The sequence below is a fragment of the Olea europaea genome, chromosome 21, assembly GCF_002742605.1.
Source record: "Olea europaea var. sylvestris chromosome 21, O_europaea_v1, whole genome shotgun sequence".
Lineage (NCBI taxonomy): Eukaryota > Viridiplantae > Streptophyta > Magnoliopsida > Lamiales > Oleaceae > Olea > Olea europaea.
Window position 1 is genome coordinate 7,727,774 of NC_036257.1, and position 8,619 is coordinate 7,736,392.

Sequence of the window (8,619 nt, forward strand, 5' to 3'; positions counted from 1 at the left end):
TTCATATTTTTGAACTCCCTTTTTTAGAGCAATGAGTTCTTTTCTGTTCGTCTCATATCTTGTTTCAACTTTTTTGAATGTTCGTGATATATAACCTGCAAGTATCTCCGGACAAGAACAATTTTTTTCACATTTATATTCTTTATGATTCTTTTTCACCTTTAACACTGCTCCCCAGTAATAATTTGAAGCATCAATTTCAAGAATAAAGAAATCTTCTTCTTGTGGTATTACAAGTTTGGGCAATACCTTTAATTCTTCTTTTACTTTTCTTATATTTTTACAATCTTGTTCTTCCCATGACCACATTATATTTTTTCTTAATTTTGGAAGAAAATAATTTTTTAATTTGGTACAATTTTCAATGAATCCTTCAGCATAATTTAATATACCAAGGAAGCTTTGTAATTGTTTTTTATCTTTGATCCTTTCAAGAAATTTTTGAAATTTTTCTCCAATATGGGATTGCAATTGCAATTCTTCTCCTTTTATAAATAATCCTAAAAGTTCAATTTCTGTTCTAGTTATCTCAACTTTCTTTTGAGAAAGTGTAATACCATGTTTTTTCATAATATAACGAAATTTCTCAAGGTGTTCAATATGCTCATCAATGTTATTTGAATAGATAAGTAAATCATCTACATATGCAATACGAAAATGAGTAATTGGTTTAATTACCTCATCCATCCTTCTTTGAAATATCTGTGGTGCATTTTTCAACCCAAATGGCATTACATTCCATTCGTATTGTCCTAAAGGATTGGGGGTACTAAATGCAGTTAATGGTTTACTTTCTTCTGTAAGCATGATTTGCCAAAACCCTGACTTACAGTCAAATTTTGAAAATATCTTTTTGTTCTATACTTGTTTAATAAGGGTATCCTTATTTGGCAAGTAATATCCATCAAATTTAGTTACTTCATTTAATTTTTTGTAATTTATCACCATTCTGGTTTTTCCTCTTTTTATCTCACTATGTTTTCTAATCATAAAGGCTGGGCTGTTATGTGGACTTTTACTAGGCCTAATTAACTTGGCTTCTAGCAATTCTTTTATCTGATCTTTAAATTCTTTTTTATCATCAACACTATATTTCATGGGTTTGACTCTAACAATAGTGTCTGGATTTGTTAATTCTATCTTTGCCTTTACTTTGTCTGTATTCCATTTTTCTAATGGATTTTCAGAATATGTTTTAGAAATTTCTTTTTTCAGTTTTTCTAGCTTATTTTCTGTTGTCATTTTTAAGACTGTAACTGGTTTAAATTTTTCTGTACTCCAACATCCACCACGTTGGGTTGAGGAACTCTGATGGTTTATATCTGTATATGCTATTATAATAGCTTTATTTATTTTTGGTGTAAATATTTTATGTGCACAAGGTGTTGTGAACATATACTTATCAATATATTGTGTAAATGGTGCATATTTTAATAGGAAATTTTGTCCTAATAAAATATCACATCCAATTGTGGTTGACATATATATTGTATCAATAAATACTTCTCTAAAGGAAATTAGAAAAGGTACTTGCGTACCATATTTACTGTATATTACCTTATTTCCACCTGCTGTTGTAGCGGTGACTATCTTCTTTGAATTGTATATCCAGTATTCAGATGGTATTACATTTGGTAAGCATAAGCTTATCGTACTTCCTGTATCTAAGTAAGCATGAAATTTAATTCTACAATAACTTTTTATATTAAGTGTAATTTCAATATATGGGCTCATGAGATTAGTACTTATTACTCTTTCCATGATAACAATGATTTCATATTTTCATCTATTCTTGATATGATGATTGGTTTATCATCAATTATTATCTTTAAATATCTTTGGCAGATTTTATAAGGACTATATTTCTCAAAAAAATTCATTCCTAGTAGAATAGGTGAACAATCTACTCCATATAATTCATCTTTATATAGAATTATTTTTTTAGTATATTCTTTCTGATCCTCTCCTATAAGTATAAGAGGGAACTTAACATATTTTCTTATTTCAAGATTATTTCCTAAATAATTATTAAATATATATGGTTCTGGTATTTCAATGTCTATTAAATGACTAACAAATTTAGCATTTATATGACTTTTATCTGCTCCAGTATCTATGAGGACAAGAAGATTCTTCTTATATCATTCTTGATTTACATATCTTGTCTTAATGTAATATTGTGAACTTGATGGTTCAGCAATACTTAAATTTTTAAGTTTGTTTATCCTAGAGTCTTGTCTAGAGGGAATTCTTGCAATAAGATTATCTCCTTCTAAGTTGACACTATTTCTTCTTATTAAGTTTCCTTCGGAATTAATTTCTTTAGCTTGTTTATGGAAATCAAGCATTATTTGTTCTGGTATAGTGACTTCATGTTCTTGGTATTTTCTAAGAGGTATATATTGTGCTAATTACTCAAAATCTTTATGTATGATAATGTTATCAGTTATCTTTTTTAGATTGTTATGATGGCTAGTACTAAAAACAAAAATTGATTTTAAGCTTATACTAATAGCCTTACTTCTTCGTAACATTTTAAAGTTTCCAATTCTATAATATAAATTGAAGCTTTGGTCAATATTTTCATCATTTAATGATATTGCATAATTTGGTTTTACTTAAATATTATCTTCTGATAGACTAAGTTTCCTACAACTGTTCCTAATAGAGCATTTATAGGATCTTGTAAGATTCTATTGTCCATACAATATATTTCTATTGGTATATTCATATCTTCTCTAAAGAATCATTTTACCATTATCTGGATTCCTCCTATTTTAATACATTTTAATTTGTTTCTTACGTTTTCTGGGATTTTGGATAACTTTTGTTTTACCCATTCTTTTGTAATTATAGGAATTCTTGCTTTTCCTATAGTGTCTTCTATATTGATAGACATTTCTTTATAATTCATACTTACAATTATTTTATTAACTCTTGGTAATATTCTTAAGAATTCTTGATGGAATACATTTTTTTCTTGTAGATCTAATATCTTCTTAGTGATTCCTGTGTATTTTTTAATATCAAAGGTAATCTCTTGACTTATACCTTCTATAGAATTTTCAACTTCTTCAGTTGTCTCTATTTCTATTTCTGATTGTTGTATCTCCTGATTCATATATATTATCTCCTCATAATCTTCTTCTGATGAGGATGTATTTAATTCATAAATACTACTGCATTCACTACTTAGATCTTCAAAATATTTAATTGATTCTATATCACTAGCTTTTTGCAATTTTTCATAAATTCTAAGAGTTTTTATATTTTGTCTATCTTTCTTTTTAGGACATTGAGGGGCAATGTGTCATTCTTCATTACAAATAAAATATCTACATTTTTTAATGTTTCTTCGTTTAAATTTCTTATTCCAATTTCTTTTCTTGAAATATTTTTTGTGTGATTTAAAATTTCTTTTCTTGAATTTTTTATAGTTTTTGAATTTTCTTTTATATTTCTTATATGGTTTATATTTCTTCTTATGGCATCCAAATTGTTCAACTTGGCCAATATCTTTGTAACAACACAAAGAATTTTTTCTTATTTTATAAGCTTTCTTAGTTTCTAGAGCTTCTCTGCATCATATGCCTATCATTCCTTTTGTAAATTCAATTCTACTTCCAAAACTATCTATTTTAACTCCTTCCTCTTCTCCTAGAGATAATAATTTCTCATATTATTTTAATAACTTTATTCCCCATGAGAATGGTAACTTTCTAAAATAAGATCTTAATATAGGTTTATTTTCCTGATAATCTCCTTGATTTAATATATAGTATATTTCTTCAAATTTACAAGTGTATCTTTCTAATTTACACATATCACATATCTTTAAATTTTCCATTGCTATCATTCCTTGATTATATTCATCTTGTTTTCTTTCTTCATCATTAGAAGTATACCTATCTCCTAAAAATTCTGTTCTTAAGATTTCTTCAAATTTTTTTAATATCTCCTGTATATTTTGTTCATTTAAAGTATTTCTGTTATCTAATACTTCAGTTCTACCTGCTCCATACTTTATTCTTCCTTTAATAGTTTCTGGTAATTTTCTCCACCATTCAGAAACAATTCCTCTGAATGTATGTTCTATAAATCCAAAAATTGTATATGTTTCCCATTTATTAAATTGTATAGCTAAATCTGTGCTTTTCATCAATGTTTCAATAGCTTTATTTTTATCTACACAGTCTAGATCTAACCATATACCTGTTGTATGGATTGGTTCATTATAATATTTCATTGGATTTATTTCTTTTATGGATTGTTTTCTTACATTTCCAATGTATCTTTTCTGTGTTTTTCTATATTGGTAAATACCATCCTTATTAGATATTGGGATACCATAAGGATAATCTTGTTCTTCATCACTACTGAATTCTACTTTTATATTCTGACTTGAGGATGTATTAGTATTCATCTTTGTATTTTCCATTTTTTCAGTTAATTCTTCTAACTGTTTTTTATATTCTTCATACTCTTCACTTGTAGATTCTAAGAATTTTTGTTCTATTTCTTCCACATCTGTAATCATATATTATTTTTCTTCATGTTTTTTCCCTTTTTCTTTTTGAATTATCCTAAAATCATGAGGTGGATTAATTATAATCCTATCTTTTCCTTTAAGATTTTTATCTAATAGAGCATTTCCTACTTGTAGATTATGTTCTAAATTTTTTAATCTTTTATGTATATTCTCAAAACTTTCATTTGTAGTATTTTTAGGTAAATAGGGATAACTAGGTTTTTTATGTTTTTCAACTTTTTTCAAAAATTTTTCAATTATATTTTCTTCATCTACTATATTCATCATAATTTTTGACTCGTAACATGGCTCTGATACCATTTTTACCAGAGTGCGCAGAACACACCCACCACCGTCCGATTTTACGGAAACGGCCCTGACTTGATAGCAGTAAAAAGGCACCTATCAGTGTCCTTGAGGCGTGAACTTCAAGCCGAGGGCGAAGAGTCAGTAATTACTGTATTTCCTTATAGAGTTCCTCCCAGATACATGTGGGTTAATGTACGCAACTGATACCATTTCGTCGGAGTGTGCAGCGAAGGGGTTAAGATTTTTGAACCAATTAAAATCTTCATAAGTATTTAAAATATCACAATAGAATTTATAAAATTCACTATTTTTTACTAATACTTTTTCTTCAATAATTATATTTGGTTCTTTAATTCTTATTCTCAAGTTAAAAATTAGTTTATATATATCATTTTTTGTTTTAATTGTTCTATTATCTATAGAAACATTTTTATTTTTTAATTTTGGATCTAAATATTCTGTAAAGAAACCATTCAGATCTTCTTCTAAATATTTTAATTCATATTCTGTTGCATTTTTTAGATCAATAAAATTTTATATAATATTTGGGTTTAAATTTATTAAAGATTTTGATCTATATTTCTTTGAGGACCTAATTGAAGGTTTTTATACATTGTAGTGGGTTTGGTTGCAATTTCACAATAAGGGGTATTTTTGGAAAATATATTGTTTAAAGGCTATTCTTCAAATATTTATATTTTTTGGTCTAATCTTACAAAATTCCCTTTTATTTAAGCTATTTAAAGGTATTTCCTCCCAAAACCAAAACAACTTCCACCCGGCCGTCGAAGTCATCTCCGGCACCACCACCTCAACGTCGGCCCAACGCCGCCTCAAAATCAAGCAACACCACCACCATCGATTTTTGGTTCATCTACAAATATGTATACAGGTATGGTGACTGTGTTTGTTTCTTATGTTTTTCAGTTTTAAGGCCAATCGTTCTCAAAGTGATGGTGATCAAGCTGTGTCCCTGAATTTCAAGGATTTTGATACAGAAGAAGGGAATTTAGACGGCTCTGTTTCTTTGGAAAGTGCCATCATTGCAAACGCTAGTAAGTATCAATAAACTATAAAATTTGAAATGTTTTTGTTAGTACTAATCATCAACAAATTCTTGATAGTGAATTTTTGCAAAATCGAAAATTTTTAGAGGTGCAGTCACAATTCGATTGTGGTGGTGATGCTTGATTTTGAGGCGACATTGGGCCGACGTTGAGGTAGGGGTGCCGGAGATGGCTTCGACGGCTGGGTGGAAGTTGTTTTGGTCTTGGGTGAGCTGGTGAGGGGGTTGGGGAAGGAGGAGTGGGGTGGGTGGTGGTAGTTTTGTTTTTGGCTTTTCTAATTTTTAATTTAATAGGGGAAATGAATTATATATAGAATGCCCTTATCTTATTTTAGTGAAATAATTAATTTTTTTAATTTTTGGGGTCAAATTGACGATTTTTGTGATCAAACAGACGGAAACCGCCATTTTGGATTGACCCTGCGAATTTTAAAGGTTTGGCATCTACGATAGCACAAATAAAAGGTTTGGATCAAATTTGCTAAAGAACGAAAGATTTGGTACCTCGACTGCAATTTTCCTATATTATTTTGTTGAATTAAGTGTCAAAATTTAACAATTGTCCTGATGATCAAACTTTCATCCTAACAAGAGCTCACAGGTTCGAATCCCCTTCGGTATCCTCCTTATTGCATAAATTTTGGTAAAAATTATAAAATTAAAAATATTGCAAAATAAATTGGTTGGTACGGGATTCGAACCAATATGTATATGCAAGCTCTAACCAACTTAGCTAAATAAAAATATTGAAATTAAAACGGATAGCTAGTAATGTAAGCTTTTTTAGCTTATCTATTGTCAACAAAAAAATTACTCTGAGCAGAACGTGTACGTGCAGTCACGAGTGCTCGCCAAATGTTGAATCTGTCACTGTCTCACCCTCAAGTCATCCATCTAATTCAATACCACCCTCAGTCCCCACGCCCAATTCAATATCAAAAAAGTAAAGGTTTGTGACTATGAATGACACAAATAAAATGTTTAAGTGAAGTCTGCGATAAAATGAAAGATTTGATACCATGACTCTAATTCTCCTGAATTCTATAGAATTTATTAGCTCTTCCACAATGTTAGAGACATTAATATCAAAGAACAAAAGTCGAGAATAATAGTACAAAAGAAAACAAATTAAGATTTAAAGAGTAATGCTGTTTCCAGCACTGGTTTTTAACACCAGATAACATGACTTGTGTCATTAAATTACATATTCAATTAAACAGAATATTTTAAAACTCATTTATTATGACCTATCACATACTCACACCAGACTGGTGTTCTAGCTCCATTAGTTTTAGGTAGCATTACTAAGATTTAAAGCAACCGCTATAATTCAACTTAAAAAGGTGTGAATAGTTGAACAAATGTCTTGTGCTGGGAAAATCAAGAACCTTCAAAAACCACCAAAATTCAACAACTTTATATTATCATGGTACTTAAATATTAGCTCATGTTTGGTGGGAATAAATTAGATTTTTTAACAAAATTTAATATATGTTAATGAAATATATGACTTAAAATTAAAAAGTAAAAAATTCGAATTAAATCAAGATTTTATATTTTTGATATTAGAACTGAGAATCGGATCGAAATCGATCGACTCTGAATTTTAATATTAAGAATCGATTAAAAATTGAGTAGAGTCGGGCAAACAATCGGCCGACTGCCTGCTTCTAATTTAGTCCTAGTTCCGATAATTTATGTCCATCTATATGCGTATTCCCTCAATTAAGGTTTAGAAAAATGTAGTGAGACAAAATATGTGTATATGATCAGAGAGAATGATGTGCCGTTTATTTTATTTTTTTAATCGACGCAAGGGCCTCTTATAATTAAATGTGATATTGACCCACGGAAAATTCAGCTACCAATGTTTGGTTATTTATTCGTTGTCACTTAATTATCTTCATAAAATAAATTGACTTGTTAAGTCGTCCCTCGTTGACGTCACTTAAATGACGTCATTTAACAGTTTTTTCTTTTGTTTAATTTCTTTTAATTAAAAATAATTGCATATAAGTCTTTTTAAATAGAAAACTGACTTGTTACGTGACGAATGGATGAAATATTTTCTTATGGGTCACGTTGTTAATTGCTCTAGATCAATTTATTAAACACTAATAAGTTGATGGACTAATAGAGGATTTTCAATTTAAAAATAAAAGATTTGTCCCACTCATACCCCTCTCTAGCCTTTCACGTGTATAAAAGGCGATCAATGGCTTCCATTTTCCTTCACAGCACTAAAAAAGCACGCACATTACTCCATAATTTATTCTCCAAAAAATATGGCTATGCGCATTCACAGTCTACCATACGTTATACAAATTCTCACTCGAATCATTGCTAGTTTAGTCATTATGTTGCTCATGTCTACTGTTCATGGCCGAATTCTAAGTCTCAACTCCTCTGATGATTTAATCTCAGATGGAATTGATGGTGTTGATGATCAATCTGTAGCTCTTACTGCAAATGATGTTCTCGTGTCCGCAAGCGCTTGCCATCACACATATGGTTTCCTACCATGTGCAGAAAATGCTGGAGGATACATTTTCCAAATACTGGTCTATCAAGGTCTACTAATATTTGGAGAAATGCAGCTGGGCACTGGGAGCAAGAATTTCTTTAATATCCTGGAAAATTATTTTGGCACGAGCAAATTTGTTAGTATCATTTTTCGAATCCTCATGGAGTTACCAGCAATGATGATGATGATTTG